The following is a 16463-nucleotide window of genomic DNA, read 5'->3' as shown; positions in this document are numbered from 1 at the left end:
GCCTGGCACGGTTCAAAGTGGGCTTGAGAGGAAAAAAGGTGCAAGGGTGGAGTAAAATTCCATAAAATCAGCTCAGCTGAGAATTCAGGAGTCGGAACGAGCTCCAAATCCAGCCTGGCACAGCCTGGCACGGTTCAAACTGGGCTTGATAGAAAAGGAGGATCAAGGGTGGAGTAAAATTCCATAAAATCAGCTCAGCTGAGAATTCAGGAGTCGGAACCAGCTCCAAATCCAGCCTGGCACGGTTCAAAGTGGGCTTGAGAGGAAAGGAGGTGCAGGGATGGAGTGAACACCAAAACATCTGGCTGGCAGCTGCAGCCAGAGCAAAAACCCAGATGGAATTGGGATTCCCCGACGGAATCGGGGCCAGGAGCCGCCGCCGCGGCAGCAGGGTGCCACAAAGCTCCGTGGTCCCTCACACTCCTCGGAGCAAGGAGAGCAGCGGCGAGGCCCGATCCTAAAAATCCGGGCTCAAAATTTCTGGGGGAATTTGGGAATTCAAGCTGCAGGAGCAGCCCCGCGCTCGGCTCGGCGTGGAGCAGGGAATCCAGGGCTGAGGAGCGCCACCAGCCAGGAGCGAACACTCCAACCCAGCGTGGGGCTAATGAAGGGCTTTTCTTTTTTTTTTTTTTTTTGGTTTTCAAGAGGAAAATCAGCCGAGGTGCAGAAACAAACAGGGCTGAGCGTGTCGGAGAGGCAGCACGAGGTGGGAGAGAGGTTAAAAGGAGAGATTCTGGGCACCGAGGAGCTCACAGGGATGGTGGAAACATCTCCCGCCGCTTCCCTGGGGATTTCTGGGCCTTTCAGAGCCTCCAGGGAGATGCTTAGGAATGCCACCAGTGACTTCTGGGGACAGCCAGGAGGACACAACCCCAGGAATGCCACCATCAAGTCCTGGGAACCCCAGGAATGCCACCACTGATTCCTGGGGACAGCCAGGAGGACACAACCCCGGGAATGCCACCATCAAGTCCTGGGAACCCCAGGAATGCCACCACTGGCTCTGGGGACAACCAGGAGGACACAGAAGGGCAAAACCCTGGGACTGCCACCACTGAGCCCTAGCCCAGGAGGACACGACCCCAGGACTGCCACCAGTGGCTCCTGGGGACAACCAGGAGGACACAACCCCAGGAATGCCACCACTGAGTTCTGGGGACAAGCCAGGAGGACACAACCCCTGGAGTTCCACCACTGGCCAGGAGGACATGACCCCAGGAATGCCACCACTGAGTCCTGGGGACAACAGGAACACCACCACTGGCTCCTGGGGACCCCAGGAATGCCACCACTGAGTCCTGGGGATGTCAGGAATGCCACCACTGACTTCTGGCCCTGGGGACAGCCAGGACACAACCCCAGGAATGCCACCACTGGCTCTGGGGATGTCAGGACTGCCATCACTGAGTCCTGGGGACAACCAGGAGGACACAGGAGGCCACAACCCCAGGAACGGCACCGCAGGCGTCCCCTGTGGGGTCAGGTCGGTGTTGGCTCCCCCGAAGCCCTGGGGAGACATTTCCCAGCTCCAGGAGGAGAAGGCTTTGGAGGAAGCTCCTCCCAAGCCCCTCCAGGGATCTCGTTGGGTTTTCTCATCCCGCCTTTGTTTGCTCGGATCAGTCCGGCCGTGCCCACAGGAGGCACTTGGGGAAAACCCCGGAGATGCTGGCAGCTGGTTCTTTCTATTTGCTTTCATGGAAAGATGTTCTTGGAGTGTTTTTTTCCAAAAGGATTCTGTTTGTGAGGATCATTGGCCAGAGCTGCCCCCCACCAAAGCTGCTCCATCACTTTTCCCCTCACCTGGACAGAGGAGGGGAAATACAAAAAAAAAACTCCTGAGCTCAGACCAAAGCAGGGAGATCAACTCCCACCACGGGCAAAACCGCCTCGAGTTGGGAAATTAATTGAGTTAATTGAATTTATTACCAGTGAGAGCAGAGGCAGGTAATGAGAATTAAACCCAAGTGTTGGAAACACCTTTCCCCCGCCTCTCCCTCCTTCCCAGCCCCACTTTGTTCCTGATTTTATTCCTCACACTCTCTCTCCTCCCGCCCTGCCCTCGGTGCCTGCAGCCTCTTCTCTCACTCCTCTGGCCACAAGTGACCCTGCACAATCCCTTCTTCCCCTCCTCAAATCCCTTCTCTCAGGGGATAAAAAGTCCCCAAACTCAGGGGATGAAAATTCCCCAAACCCAGAGGATAAAGATTCCCCAAACCCAGAGGATAAAGATTCCCCAAAACCAGAGAATAAAAGTTCCCCAAACCCAGAATTTACCTGCAGCTCCCCAAACTCGGGGGATGAAAATTCCCCAAACCCAGAGGATAAAGATTTCCCAAACACAGAATTCACTTGCAGCTCCCCAAACCCAGTAGATAAAGATTCCCCAAACCCAAAATTCACCTGCAGCTCCCCAAAATTTTTATCCCAGAGGATAAAGATTCCCCAAACTCAGAGGATGAAGATTTCCCAATCCCAGAGGATAAAGTTTCCCAATCCCAGGGGATAAAAATTCCCCAAACTCGGGGGATAAAGATTCCCTAAACCCAGTGGATAAAGATTCCCCGAACCCAAAATTCACCTGCAGCTCCCTAAAATTTTTATCCTGGAGGATAAAGATTCCCCAAAACCAGGGGATAAAAATTCCCCAAATCCAGAGGATAAAAATTTCTCAAACCCAAAGGATGAAGAGTCCCCAGACCCAGAGAATTCACGTGCAGCTCCCCAAATTTCTATCCCAGAGGATAAAGATTTCCCAAAACCAGGGGATAAAGATTCCCAAACCCAGAGGAGAAAAATTCCCCAAATCCAGAGGATAAAGATTCCCCAAACCCAAAGGATAAAAATTTCCCAAACCCAAAATTCACCTGCAGCTCCCAAATTTTTATCCTAGAGGATAAAGATTCCCCAAACCCAGGGGATAAAGATTCTCCAAATCCAAAGGATAAAAATTTCCCAAACTCAGGGGATAAAGATTCCCCAAACCTGGAACCTGACCAGCTCCAAAAATTTCATTTCCAAACGAAATTCTCCTCTCCAGGTGGGGATTTCTTCTGCTTGGTTCAACTTTTGGGGCTGAGGAAGATCCTTCACACCGGCCCAGCTCAGCCTCTGGGGGCCAGGGGGCTGCTGCATTTTATAAACCAGATTTTTTTTTTGTAAATCAAATTTTGCACTCATCAGAAAATGGACTTTGCTGCTTGATGTATGTTGGGAAGCGCCACGTACGTTTATTGCACTGTATAAATAAAATATAATAATGCTGAGACTCAAGGACTCCCGTGGAGTCATTCAGGAGAGAGGCAGAGGGCCAGTGAATGAATTTGGACGAGGCTCAGGAAAGGAAAAGAGATTTATTTCTTGTTTAAACAGGAAAAAAAAATTTAAAAAGTTTTAAAAAAGGGGGGGAAAAGCCACAGAAAGGAGTCCTGAGCCAGGGGGGAGTAACAGAGCAGATCCTGTGCTTGAGGAATGGGGTGAAAATGGGATTTTTCCTGCCGAAAAACGTGTGGATGAGAAATAATCCTGGAGTGGGGATTACACACCTGGATTTGGGAGAGGAAAATCCAGGGGAGGGGATGGCAGAAATAACCCAAAAATGGGGGAAAATCCAAGGGAGGGGATGGCAGAAATAATCCAAAATTGGGGGTTCTAGATCTGGATTTGGGACAGGATGATCCGGGGGAGGAGATAGCAGAAATAACCCAAAAATGGGGATTCCACACCTGGAGTTAGGACAGGATGGTCAAGGAATAATCCCTGGAATGGGGGTTATTTATTCCTGAATTTAAGATGGGGTGATCCAAGAGAGAGAATGGCAGAAATAACCCAAAAATCGGGGTTCCAGATCTGCAATTGGGAGAGGAAAATCCAGGGGAGGGGATGCCAGAAATAACCCAAAAATTTGGGTTCCAGATCTGGATTTGGAAGAGAATGATCATGGGGATGGCAGAAATAACCCCAAAATGTGGGTTCCAGATCTGGATTTGGAACAGGATGATCCAGGGGAGGGCAGAAATAACCCAAAAATTTGGGTTCCAGATCTGGAATTGGGAGAGGGAAATCCAGGGGAGGGGATGGCAGAAATAACCCCAAAATTTGGGTTCCAGATCTGGAATTGGGAGAGGAAAATCCAGGAGAGGGGATGCCAGAAATAACCCAAAAATCGGGGTTCCAGATCTGGATTTGGAACAGGATAATCCAGGGGATGGCAGAAATAACCCCAAAATTTGGGTTCCAGATCTGGATTTGGAACAGGATGATCCAGGGGAGGGCAGAAATAACCCAAAAATTTGGGTTCCAGATCTGGAATTGGGACAGGCTGATCCAGGGGAGGGGATGCCAGAAACAACCCCACACTGGGGGTCCCCCAGCTGGATTTGGAGCAGATTTGGGGCCCGTTCCTGCCAAACGTCCCCGCCTGCTTGCAGGGAACCTTTTCCTGGAGCCGCTCCAAGGCTGCTGCGGGCACGGGAGGATTCGTCAGGCCGGGCTGTCTGCAGCCAGCAAACCCAGAGCGATGGTTGACAGCCAGGAAGAATTACCTCGCCAGCTTTGCTTCATCCACATCTCAAAATTCGGGGATGAGATAAAGCCACGATCCCATCAGCTCCGGCAGGAACCCATCCTTGGCTGGGAGCTCCCACACCCCAGAAGATCTCGAGGCACTGGGGGCATCTCCCATTTTTTTTTGTCCCGTTCCTTCCTCTTCCCTCTGCTCTCATTTTTTTTTTGTCCCATTTCTTCATCTTCACAGGCTGCCTGTGGGGTTTGGGATGGCCCCATCCCAAAATTTCCCCCTCAACCTTGCACCAGGAATCCCGCCCGGGCCTGGAGGTGAGCTCAGGGCCGAATGATTCCGCTCATCCTCCTCGTTTTGAATTAAATTAGCGCCGACACAAAGGGTTGCCTGACCCTGATTGGGTTAATCGAGCCCGTCTCCGTGGCAACCGGCTCCTCCAAGGGCTGCAATCCTCCTGCTTCTCCTCCAAAGCTCTCCACATTCCTCAGCTCCCAGCCCTGGCTTTTAAAAGCACCAGGTTGGGCTTGGGAGGAGCTCAGGGGCTGGATTTGGGGGGTTTGAAAGCACAAAGTTGGGTTTGGGAAGAGCTGTGCCTGGATTTGGGGGGTTTGAAAGGCACCGAGTTGGGTTTGGGAGGATTCAGGGGATGGATTTGGGGGGTTTGAAAGCACAAAGTTGGGTTTGAGAGGATTCAGGGGATGGATTTGGGGGGTTTGAAAGCACAAAGTTGGGTTTTGGGAAGGGCTGGGCCTGGATTTGAGGGGTTTGAAAGGAACCGAGTTGGGTTTGGGAGGATTTGGGGGTTTTAAAGGCACCAAGTTGGGCTTGGAAGGATTCAGGGGATGGATTTGAGGGGTTTGAAAGGAACCGACATGGGTTTGGGAGGATTTGGGGGTTTTAAAAGCACAAAGTTCGGTTTGGAAGGATTCAGGGGATGGATTTTGGGGATTTGAAATGCACAAAGTTGGGTTTGAGAGGATTCAGGGGATGGATTTGGGGGGTTTGAAAGCACAAAGTTGGGTTTGGGAGGAGCTGGGCCTGGATTTGGGGGGTTTGAAAGGAACCGAGTTGGGTTTGGGAGGAGCTCAGGGGATGGGTTTTTGGGGTTTTAAAAGCACAAAGTTCGGTTTGGAAGGATTCAGGGGATGGATTTGGGGGGTTTGGAATGCACAAAGTTGGGTTTGAAAGGCATCGAGCTGGGTTTTAGAGGATTTGGGGGTTTTAAAAGCACCAAGTTGGGCTTGGAAAGATCCAGGGGATGGATTTGGGGGGTTTGAAAGCACAAAGTTGGGTTTGGAAGGGTTTGGGGGTTTTAAAAGCACAAAGTTGGGTTCTGGGAGGAGCTCAGGGGATGGATTTGGGGGGTTTGAAAGGCACCAAGTTGGGTTTGGGGTATTTTAAAAGCACAAAGTTGGGTTTGGGAGGATTTGGGGGTTTTAAAAGCACAAAGTTGGGCTTGGAAGGATTCAGGGGATGGATTTGTGGGGTTTGAAAGGCACCAAGTTGGGTTTGGGAGGATTTGGGGGTTTGAAAGGCACCAAATTGGGTTTGGGGAGATTTGGGGGTTTTAAAAGCACCGAGTTGGGTTTGGAAGGGTCCAGGGGATGAATTTGGGGGGTTTGGAAGGCACCGAGTTGGGTTTGGAAGGCACCGAGTTGGATTTTGGAGGATTTGGGGGTTTTAAAAGCACAAAGCTGGGTTTTGGGAGGAGCTCAGTGGGATGGATTTGGGGGTTTGACAGGTATCAAGCTGGGTTTGGGAGTTTTAAAAGAACAAATTTGGGTTTGGGGGATTTGAACCAAACCTGGTTTGGTTTGGGAAGATTTGGGGATTTTAAAGGCACCAAATTGGGTTTTAGAGGATTGGAACTGGATCTCCTCTGAGCTCCCTTCCAACTCCAACCATTCTTATCAGAGCAGCAAACAAAAAAACGGGATTTGGATGGAAAATTGACGGAGGCAAAGCAAGGGGAGATCCCTGACTCCCTGCACCCAGCAAGGAACGGGAGCGGAGGAATTTTTAATGGAACAGAGATTTCCTAAAGGCTCGGCCATGAAAGAATTTTTTTAAGGATTTCCAGGCAAAATCTTGATGCAAACGTTTAACGAGGAGGGGAATCTATCAGGAAACCATCTCCTGTGCATCTTTAAATTCCATTTAGCAACGGGGCTCACGCAGGATTCATTTCAACTCTCCCAAAATCCACCTTGGGATGACAAAAGCTGCGCCCATGTCCTCCCCTGGCAGCTTCGGGGGCTGCATTCGGAGCATCTCGGAGCCCTCCAATTAATCCCTCTCTGAAATAATTGCTGCAGACGAGCCACGAGAAATGTCGGATTTAACGGGGATTTTGGGTTTTGGGTTTTGAATTTTGGATTTTCAGTTTTGGGATTTGGCTTTTGAGTTTTGGGGTTTGGGGTTTTGGATTTTGGGTTTTGGGTTTTGGGGTTTGGGTTTTGGATTTTGGGGTTTGAGTTTTGGGTTTTGCATTTTGAGTTTTGGGTTTTGAGTTCTGGGTTTTGGGTTTTGGATTTTGGATTTTGGGTTTTGGGTTTTGGGGTTTGGGTTTTGGATTTTGGGGTTTGAGTTTTGGGTTTTGCATTTTGAGTTTTGGGTTTTGAGTTCTGGGTTTTGAGTTTTGGGGTTTGGGTTTTGGGTTTTGGATTTGAACATTTTAACCATTTTAACAATTTTAGCATTTTAACTATTTTAACAATTAACAATCTGAACGTTTTAACAATTTTAACACTTTAACAATTTGAACATTTTAGCATTTCAACGATTTTTCCCAATTAACGATTTGAACGTTTGAACAATTTTAGCATTTCAACAATTTTCCCAATTAACAATTTGAACATTTTAACCATTTTAACACTTGAACAATTTGACCATTTGAACGATTTTCCCGATTAACGATTTGAACGTTTGAACAATTTTAACCCTTTAACGACGTGCGAGTCCCGTGACTCCGGCGCAGTCAGGGCAGGCTACCGCTGCCTCGTTTCTCCGGGATGGACGGAGCCACCAGAGGAGGTTTCGGGGCAGCAAAGGTCCTCCAAAAATCCAGCAGAACATGGGGAAACCCACCGGCCGTCGACAGCCTGGAGTGCCAAAAAGCTTCCGTGGGATTTGACGCATTTCCCCAAATTCTGAGTTCTCCTGCTGGGTTTGAAAAGCCAGGTGCGTGCTGAGGAGGGCAGGAGCCTCGCCTGAAATGGAAAATAGAAAATCCCTCCCTCTGAATTGTTAGAATTTAGAAATTGAAAGGCTCGCAGGCGAAGATATGGGAGTAGGAATTGCAGTTCTTTACTGGGAAAGGTAAAAATACAAATGTAATACTACAAAAAACAAACAAAAAATAAAAAAAAAAAACAAAAAACCTAAAAAAACCCCAAAAAACCCCACTGACAGAGTCAGAATCTGCCCTGACACCTGTGGGTCAGGGTGGTGCAGCAGTGCCATTAAATGGTGGCTGTGGTGTTTTTTGAGTGCTAAATGTGATTTTATTGAAGCAGGGATCCTGGAGAAAGGTGGATTTTGCTCTGAAGCTCCAGGGCTGGTGGAGATGGGCCTGGGCTCCTCTGGGAATGCAGTGGGGAGGAAAGCTGCTCCTCTGGGAATGCAGTGGGAAAAGCTGTTCTGGTGTCCCAAAATCCCAGATTATATCCAAGTAGGAATTCTTGGCTCCTCCCCCTGGGCAGAGCATCTCCCCATGGGATGGTGGAATTTCATCAGCCATGCAGGGACACTCAGTCTATTAACAGAAGCTAATTAATAATTAATGGCCCATAAACAGAAGCTAATTAATAATTAATGACCCATGAACAGAAGAGATCTCCTGGAGGGAGGATGGGTTGTGGGAGAGATAAAGAAAAAACTGCCCCATGAACAGCAGAGAGCTGCCCCACCTGTGACAGATAAAGACATCTCCTGGATGTTGGGATGAGATCTCCTGGATGTTGTGATCTCCTGGATGTTGAGGTCTCCTGGATGTTGGGATCTCCTGGATGTTGGGATCTCCTGGATGTTGAGGTCTCCTGGATGTTGGGATCTCCTGGATGTTGGGATCTCCTAGATGTTGGGATGAGATCTCCTGGATGTTGAGATCTCCTGGATGTCGTCATGGGGTCTCCTGGATGTTGTGATAAGGTCTCCTGGATTAATATTATTATTATTGTGAAGAGATCTCCTGGGTGTTGTGGTCTCCTGAGTGTTGTGATCTCCTGGATATTGAGATCTCCTGGATGTTGTCACAAGGTCTCCTGGATGTTGGGATCTCCTGGATGTTGAGATCTCCTGGATGTTGAGATCTCCTGGATGTCGTCATGAGGTCTCCTGGATGTTGTGATAAGGTCTCCTGGATTAATATTGTTATTATTGTGAAGAGGTCTCCTGGGTGTTGTGGTCTCCTGGATGTTGAAATCTCCTGGATGTTGGGATCTCCTGGATGTCATCACGAGGTCTCCTGGATGTTGGGATCTCCTGGGTGTCATCACGAGGTCTCCTGGATGTTGGGATCTCCTGGGTGTCATCACGAGGTCTCCTGGATGTTGGGATCTCCTGGATGTCATCATGAGATTAAGCCGTCACGGGCAGTTCAGGAGCTCTTCCCTTCAGCTCCATGCCAGCTCCACAGGAGCTCCCGGAATCCAGACCATCCCTCAGGAATGCTCGGAACAGCTCTGAGCAGATCCTGGACTCCAAGGATCACGGAACGACGGAATCGCTGAGGCTGGAAAAGCTCTGCGCCACCATTGAGTCCAGGATGGACTTGTCACCAGCCCAGTGCCACCTCCACACCTTCCTTGGGCACCTCCAGGTGGTCTGGGGACTCTGGGCACCCCAAACCCCTTCCAAAGCCTGACCACCCTTCCCATGGCGAAATTCCTCCCGATGTCCGACCCGAGGCCGTTCCTCATCCTGTGGAGGTTTGAAGCACCAAACCCAGGCTGAGATCTGCCAGAGCCGAGGTCTGGCGAGGACCCGGCTGAAGAACTTGGACCCATCTGCTGCTGAAGTCATCTCCTCAGGCCGCGGCAGAGGCAGGGAGCTGGGACAGCCTTTGAACGGCCGCCGCCGCCGTGATAAACGAGATCGCTTTGAGAGCACTTTAGAGCTGGACGGAAAATTCAGTTGCTCCGCTGCCAATTTCATCCTGTAAGTGGAATTAATGCCTCGCTCCGGCCACCAGCAAGGCTCCCGTGCTCCGTCTCCAAGGGATCTTTGGCTCTCTGAAGTGGCAGGAAGAGGACGGGGGAGGAACCGCAGCGGCAGGAGCCCCTTTTGGCCTTGGAGCCTCAGACGAGTTCGGTTCGAGTTGAAAAATCAGATGGGAAAATCAGATGGAAAAATCAGGTGGAAAAATCAGATGGGAAAATCAGATGGAAAAATCAGATTCCCCTGCAAGGCCAAGCTTGCGTTTGGGTGCTTTCCTAGGAGGTGGTGGGGAGGAATTGTCTGGGAAGGTTTGGAAATTCGAAGGGGAGACCAAGCGTTGAGATCACAGAATTTTCTGAGCTGGAAGGACCCACGAGGATCATCGAGTCCAACCCCAGGCCCTGCACAGACACCCCAACAACCCCACCCCAAGCTGGGAGTGGAGTCCAAGCTCTCCTGGAGCTCTGGCAGCTTTGGAGCTGTGAGCATTCCCTGGTCAGTGCCACCACCCTCTGGGGGAAGGATGAAAATCCCTAAAATCCAACCCAAACCCGCCCTTGGCACAGCTCCAGCCATTCCCTAAATCCTGTCCTGGTCATAGAGCGGAGCTGACCCTCTGGAGAAGCTGAGTTTCCCCTCGGTGTCTTCTCCAGCTGAACAAACCAAGTGCCTTCATCCACTCCAAACCTTCCCCTTCCAGACCCTTCCCCATTTTGGTGGCCCCGCTGCTCCATCAGGAGGGAGGTGAGTGTTTGTAAAGCCCAAATTGACATTTAACCAAAAAAAAAAACAAACCCAAAACCAACCCAAACTTTCTCTGCGCCTTCAAATGCCACCAGACCTGGACGTGGCTCAACCTTGCAATGCTCAGGAGCTTTGGAGGAGACCTCAGGCACGCACGGAGCAGAGCAGCAGGGTGGCCCCGAGGAGGTGGCACAGAGCACACCCAGGGCAGGATTTGATGGTGGAAGGATGCAGGAGGAGGACAGCTGGGCAGAGCTGGTGTTCCAGCTTCAGCAGCAGCCAGGAGACCACAGGATTGGGCTGGAGCACCAAAAACCCATCCCCACCCCGAGAATGGGGGGAAAGGAAATGCAGGGAGGGACGTGGAGCTCCTGAAGGATGAGACTCGGGGTGCCAGCGTGGATTTGTGTCCCTCTGTCTTGGGGATGTGCTGTTCCCTGCAAGACGAGAGCAGAAATTCCCAGCTGAACCACGAAATGTTTGGGAAATTGCGTTAGGAAGTGCCTCTAACAGCCTGCTTTAATCAATTTTTTTTTTTTTTTTTCCATTTTCCAGAGCTGGCCTGGCCCTGGTGCAGATGGTCAGGGCTGGGGAGTCTGGAGCGGCAGAGCTGAGGAGGGAACTGGCGGTGGAGAGCAGGAAAAGCTCTTTTTTTGTTGGCAAAAATTCCTGCCTGGTGCTTGGTGAAAATCCCAGGATGATTCCTGCTGGAATTGCAGGCTCAGGGGCTGGGTGTTGCCTGGGCAGGGACAGGGACGAGGTGGTGCTGGGATGTCCCAGACAAAAACATGGAATTTTTAATTTTTTTAGGTTGAAAAATGTTGGAGCCCTGGTTACTGAGAATTTCAGATTTTCTGTGCTGGCAGACTCTGGCTCCCAGGAGAACACTGCATTTGACCTGAGGCCGTGGAGAAAGCTTCCAAAATTAATGATAGAATTGAGATTATGGATGTGGAGTTTGATTAGAAGTGTGTGAGACCACAGGGTGGAAAACTTGGATTTTAAGGGTTTGGAATATAGTAATATATATAAAGCAAGATGGAGGTTCTGGGGTGGAGCCTGGTCCTTCTTCTTCACCTTCTTTTCTTTCTTCTTCATCTTCTCCTTCTTCTTCTCCTTCACCTTCACCGTCTCCTCCACGGATTTGGGTGGTTTTGTGTAATTAGATTAAAAAGTCTGGCATGACGGGCCACAGGTCGTTAGTTATTAGGTCAAAAGTAAAAATAATTGAGGTGTCGTTTCTTAATTAAACAGTTTATCCTTAAAAGGCCTCCGAGAGAGAAAAATAAAGCTCCATTTTTAGTTTTTTTAGAGTGAAGCGCTGTAGAACTCACCATTTTGTAAGTCTGTAATTTAAATAAGAACTAATAAATATCTGAGTCCAAATGAGAAATGGCGTCTCACGTGTTTAATCTTGGACAAAAAAAGGAGCAAAGACTCCACAGGAAAAGATCTCCGAGGTCATCCTGGGATGAAACGGAGCTGCAGGGAGTTTTGTGCCTCTGTTTCCTGCTTTGGATCTGGGCCGTGCTGCTGTTTTCCTGGAAAAACTCCGGTTTTGTTGCCAGTTTTCCCGGGAGCTCCGGCAGCCTCGTCTCTAAAATTCACACAGGGGATCTGTGGCATCCTCCTCTCCATCCCGGGGCTGGGATTCCTCCCCTCAGCATCCAGGGAAATATCCCTGAGCTCCCAGGGGATGGCAGGGAATTGCTCAGACCTTCTCCCCCAGCTTTGACCCACCCTGCACACCGCAGCCTGCCCAGGGACCCAGGGGTCCCAAATGCTTTTTCCACTCCCCAGTGAGCAGGACAAGACACCCCTGGTGGCTTCAGCCCACTCCAGTGGAGGGAAATGGGTTTGGGAATCCCAAAGGAGCAGGATCCTGCTCGTTTTGGGGTCGGTCATTTTGGGTTGGTCCATTTTGGGTTGGTCATTCTGGGTGAGGTTCCAAAAGGTTCAGGATCCTGCTCATTTTGGGGATGGTCATTTTGGGTTGGTCCATTTTGGGTTGGTCATTCTGGGTGAGGTTCCAAAAGGTTCAGGATCCTGCTCATTTTGGGGATGGTCATTTTGGGTTGGTCCATTTTGGGTTGGTCATTCTGGGTGAGGTTCCAAAAGGTTCAGGATCCTGCTCATTTTGGGGTTGGTCCATTTAGTTTGGGCTCCCAAAGGATCAGGATCCTGCTCATTTTGGGTAAATCCATTTACTTTGGGCTCCAAAAGGAGCAGGATCCTGCTCGTTTTGGGGTTGGTCCATTTTGGGTTTGGTCATTTTGGGTGGGGCTCCAAAAGAGCAGGATCTTGTTCATTTTGGGTTGAGCTCCCAAAGGTGCAGGATCCTGCTCATTTTAGGTCAGTCATTTTAGGTTGGTCCATTTTGGGTTCGTCCATTTTGGGTTGGTAATTTTGGGGTCAGTTATTTTGGCTTGGGCTTCCAAAGGAGTAGGACCCTGCTCATTTTGGGTTGGTCATTTTGGGTTGGTCCATTTTGGGTTGGTCATTTTGGGTTGGGCTCCCAAAGGTGCAGGATCCTGGTCCATTTGGGTTGGTCACTTCAGGTTGGTCATTTTGGGTTGGTCCGTTTGGGTTGGGCTCCCAAATGTGCAAGATCCTACTAATTTTGGGTTGGTCATTTTGGGTTGGTCATTTTGGGATCAGTCATTTTGGGTTGGGCTTCCAAAGGAGCAGGATCCTGCTCATTTGGGGTCAGTCATTTTGGGTTGGTCCATTTGGGGTTGGTCATGTTAGGCTGGGCTCCAAAATGAGCAGGATCCTTCTCATTTTGAGGTTGGTCATTTTGGGTTGGTCATTTTGGGTTGGTCATTTTGGGGTCAGTCATTTTGGGTTGGGCTCCCAAAGGTGCAGGATCCTGCTCATTTTGGGGTTGTTCCATTTAGGTTGGGCTCCCAAAGGTGCAGGATCCTGCTCATTTTGAGGTCAGTCATTTTGGGTTGGGCTTCCAAAGGAGTAGGATCCTACTCATTTTGGGGTTGTTCCATTTAGTTTGGGCTTCCAAAGGATCAGGATCCTGCTCATTTTGGGGTCGGTCATTTTGGCTTGGTCATTTTGGGGTCAGTCATTTTGGGTTGGACTCCCAAAGGTGCAGGATCCTGCTCATTTTGGGGTTGTTCCATTTAGTTTGGGCTCCCAAAGGAGCAGGACCCTGCTCATTTTGGGGTTGTTCCATTTAGGTTGGGCTCCCAAAGGTGCAGGATCCTGCTCATTTTGGCTCTATCCTACTAGTTTGGGCTCCCAAAGGAGCAGGACCCTGCTCATTTTGGCTCACTCCATTACTTTGCTCTCCAAAAGGAGCAGGATCCTGGTCGGTGCCATCGGTGGAACCTTCTCCAGGCAGGAGCAGGTCCCCCGTGCCCCGAGCCGGGTGTGCGGTGACCTGGAAGCTGCTCCCTGCAGGTGCGAAGCCTCTCCCAGCCTCATTCACCGCCTCAGTGCTCCCATCAGCTCGTTGGGGTGAGCCCTCAAAGGCTCCTCACATCTGATATTTGAAGGATCTCCTCAGGCGCTGCGAGAAGCGCCCAAATCCATTTGATAATTAAATGTTTGCTGCCACCTAATTGTCCCTTTCTCTGGGAGCGCCGAGCCTGTCGCAGTGCTGAGCTTCAAAGGGAGCTGGGGAAGAGTTCCTTAAAGCCCAGGAGAGATTGAAGATGGAGCCATCTCCAAAACTGTCAGGAGCCAGATAAGAAAACCGGGAGAGCGGCAAACCCAGCGGGCTAATTATAAACAGGCAAAGATAGCAGAAAAGCAGATTGCAGCAGGCTGACAAAGTGACAACAGCCGTGACACCGCCAGCGTTGGCGCTTCCCTCGGAGCCCCCGGGCGCTGCCGAGCCCGGGCTCGGCTCCAAGCTCCCTTTTGCCCTGCAGATCTCCAAAGCTGCCCTCTCGGAGCTGGCAGGACGGCCCAGATCTTCACCCAGGGATCAGCCGCGCTCCTCAGCTTGGCTCCAGCCTAAGCCAGAGGAGCCCTGGCCTGGGGAATGAGGTTCCAAGCACCTCGAGCTGGTTTTTCCCTGGATTTGTGGGTGTTTCCCTGCTGTGAGCAGTCCCTCAGGCCTGAGGGGTCCCAAGTGGCTTTTCCAATCCTCAACGAGCAGGACAGGACACCTCTGGTGGCTTCAGCCCGCTCCAGGGAGGGGAAATGGGTTTGGGCATCCAAAAGGAGCAGGATCCTGCTCATTTTGGGATTGGTCATTTCGGGTTGGTCCATTTTGGTTTGATCCACCAGGGTTGGGCTCCCAAAGGAGCAGGATCCCACTCATTTTGGGTGGATCCATCAGGGTTGGGCTCCCAAAGGAGCAGGATCCTGCTCATTTTGGTTTGGTCCATCTGGCTTGGGCTCCCAAAAGGAGCGGGATCCTCCTGGTCCATTTGGGATGGGCTCCAAAAAGAGCAGGATCTTGGTCATTTTAGGTTTGTAATTTTGGTTTTGGCTCCCAAAGGTGCAGGATCTTGGTCATTTTGGGTCAGTCATTTTGGGTTGCTCCATTTTGTGTTGGTCATTTTGAGTTGGGCTCCAAAAGGAGCAGGATCCTGCTCATTTTGGGCCAATCCATTTACTTTGGGCTCCAAAAAGATCAGGATCTTGGTCATTTTGAGTTGGGCTTCCAAAGGAGCAGGATCCTGCTCATTTTGGGATTTGTCATTTTGGGTTGGTCCATTTTGGGCTGGGCTCCCAAAGGAGCAGGACCCTGCTCATTTTGGAGTTGCTCCATTTATTTTGGCCTCCCAAAGGAGCAGGATCCTGGTCCATTTGGATCATTTTGGGTTGGTCATTTTGGGTTGATCCATCAGGGTTATGCCCCAAAAGGAGCAGGATCCTGCTCATTTTGGGTTGATCCATCTGGTTTGGGCTCCCAAAGGTGCAGGATCCTCTTGGTCATTTTGGGTTGGGTTCCCAAAGAAGCAGGATCCTGCTCATTTTGGGTTCATCCATCAATTTTATGCCCCAAAATGAGCAGGATCCTTCCCATTTTGGGGTCAGTCATTTAGGGTTGGTCCATTTTGGGTTTGGTCATTTTGGGTTGGGCTCCCATCGTAGCAGAATCCAGCTCATTTTGGGTTTGTAATTTTGGGCTGGGCTCCCAAAGGAGCAGGATCCTGCTGGTTTTGGGTTCATCCATCCATTTTATGCCCAAAAGAGCACGATCCTGCTCATTTTGGGTTCATCCATCTGGGTTGGGCTCCCAAAGAAGCAGGATCCTGCTCATTTTGGGTTGATCCATCCATTTTACACCCCAAAAGGAGCAGGATCCTGCTCCTTTTGGGATCGGTCATTTCGGGTTGGTCCATTTTGGGTTGATCATTTTGGGATGGGCTCTCAAAAGGAGCAGGATCCTTCTGGTTTTGGGTTCATCCATCCATTTTACGCCCCAAAAGGAGCACAATCCTGCTGGTTTTGGGTTCATCCATCCATTTTACACCCCAAAAGGACCAGGATCCTTCTGGTTTTGGGTTCATCCGTCCATTTTACGCCCCAAAAGGAGCAGGATCCTGCTCATTTTGGGTTCATCCATCCATTTTACACCCCAAAAAGAGCACAATCCTGCTCATTTTGGGTTCATCCATCCATTTTACGCCCCAAAAGGAGCAGGACCTTCTCAGTCTCATCCACGGACGGCCCTGCCGCCGCCGCTGCATCTCGGGGCAGATCTCCCCGAATTCATTCTGTTCCTTTATCCCAGGAATTAAGGAATTTTCCGGTGCGGGTTCGTGCCTCTCCCGGGCTGAAAACCCAAAATCCAGGATTTGGAGCACGAGCGGCGCTGGGGCGCGCGGGCGCCCCGATCTTCAGCCGCTCCCACCCAGGAAGGTTCCGTGGGACGTTCGTTCAACTTCTCGGCGCTTTTCTCTTTTTCTCCTCGGGAGTTTTCTTCAAGCCACCTCGGGGAAAAGTGGAAATCAGGAAAGGCGGGATTTGGGAAGCTCATCCCAGAGGGGCGTGGAGGCATGAAGAAAATTTTATTCATAATAATTAAAAGGAAAAAAAAATAGCAATTAAAATCAATATTTTAGGTTTTTTC

General features: G+C 50.3%; 1 long non-coding RNA gene across 1 annotated transcript; it reads left to right on the top strand.

The window, feature by feature from the left end:
* Positions 1 to 662: 662 nt before the first annotated feature.
* Positions 663 to 3265, top strand: LOC144247764 (uncharacterized). Its single transcript, XR_013341302.1, has 2 exons — positions 663 to 706; positions 808 to 3265. It is a non-coding gene; the product is annotated as an uncharacterized LOC144247764 (long non-coding RNA).
* Positions 3266 to 16463: the final 13198 nt, after the last annotated feature.

This window comes from Lonchura striata, chromosome 33 (genome assembly GCF_046129695.1).
Source record: "Lonchura striata isolate bLonStr1 chromosome 33, bLonStr1.mat, whole genome shotgun sequence".
Classification (NCBI taxonomy): Eukaryota; Metazoa; Chordata; class Aves; order Passeriformes; family Estrildidae; genus Lonchura; species Lonchura striata.
The sequence above is the reverse complement of the archived record's forward strand: the minus strand, read 5'-3'. Positions and strand labels throughout refer to the sequence as shown.